Genomic DNA, 1,461 nt, shown 5'->3' with positions numbered 1-1,461 from the left:
TTTAACTTTGTGTCAGTCTGCATGCAAGCTTGGGCTCCTCCCAGAACCCAATGAAGAGTTTTTTGGCTTCTTGCCAATTTACTGGGCTCTGTGCACCTGATGCATGATGAATACCTGCAGCAGGGTGAAAAAGCTGACAAAACAATGACACCTCAAGGTCCATTTAGTAGCTATTCTAGAGCTTTCGATCATATCAGAGACAGGCGTGTCTTCAAAGAGTTACCAGCTGAACTAAAAAACAACAATGACCACAAAATGACCAAAAAAGACACAAAATGACTAAAAAAAGACACAAAATGACCAAAAATTACACAAATCGACCACAAAATGACCAAAAAAGACATAAAATTACAATAAAACACACACAAAATTACAAAAAAAAGACATTAAGTGACCAAAAAGACTAAAACACATGAACACTTTAACACAGTGGAGACAGAGCTGACTTCCAAAATGATTTGGCGACCCCCAGAAATCATCTCGCGCCCCCAATTGGGGTCCCGAGCCCAAGGTTGAGAATAGCTGCTTTAGGGCGCCTAAGATGTTCAGTAAATATATTAAACATGGTCACTCTGCAACTTTGTGCAAGCAAATTGAAGAGGCCTGTCCTCAGAGAAAGTTAGATGACTACCTAGACCTCTCCCTATGGCTTTACAAAGGAGGAAAGTCATTGTTATTGGTTAAAGTAATTAAGCCTCATGCAGTGACAGCAGCCTGTAGCTGCAGCAGCAGTCAGGACAGGTTGTATGACAATGTCAACAGGAGAGCCAGAGCCTGGAGGTTTACGCAAAGAAGAGATATGAGGAAGCCTTTAACTTTGTGTCAGTCTGCATGCAAGCTTGGGCTCCTCCCAGAACCCAATGAAGAGTTTTTTGGCTTCTTGCCAACTTACTGGGCTCTGTGCACCTGATGCATGGTGAATACCTGCAGCAGGGTGAAAAAGCTGACAAAACAATAACACCTCAAGGTCCATTTAGGACCAGTGGCGGTTCTAGACCAGTTTTACTGTGGGGGCCAAGGAGGGGCCAGTGTTTAATCAGAGGGGCACATTAGCACATGAAAAAATGGCAAAGATGATATTTAGGCATTCAAAATCTTTGAATGTCTTGAAAAAGACACAAAATGACCAAAAAAGACAAAAAAAAATGAGAAGACAGAATAACCAAAAAAAACCCACAGAAGACACAAACATGACAAAAAAAAGACACAAAATTACCAAAAAAAGACACAAAATAACTAAAACAGACACAAAATAGACACATAAATGACACCAATGACAAAAAAGGCACAAAATGACTAAAAAAGACACGAAAAGACACAAATGACCCAAAAAGACACAAAATTACTTACAAAGACACGTAAAGACATGAAAAGGATTTTAAAAATGGACAAAATATCCCTATAAGACTCCATAGAGTTAAACTATGATACAATGTAACATTCTGGGTTCTTTTTGTGTAC

This window comes from Centropristis striata, chromosome 8, assembly GCF_030273125.1.
Source record: "Centropristis striata isolate RG_2023a ecotype Rhode Island chromosome 8, C.striata_1.0, whole genome shotgun sequence".
NCBI lineage: Eukaryota > Metazoa > Chordata > Actinopteri > Perciformes > Serranidae > Centropristis > Centropristis striata.
This window is presented reverse-complemented; position numbering follows the sequence as displayed.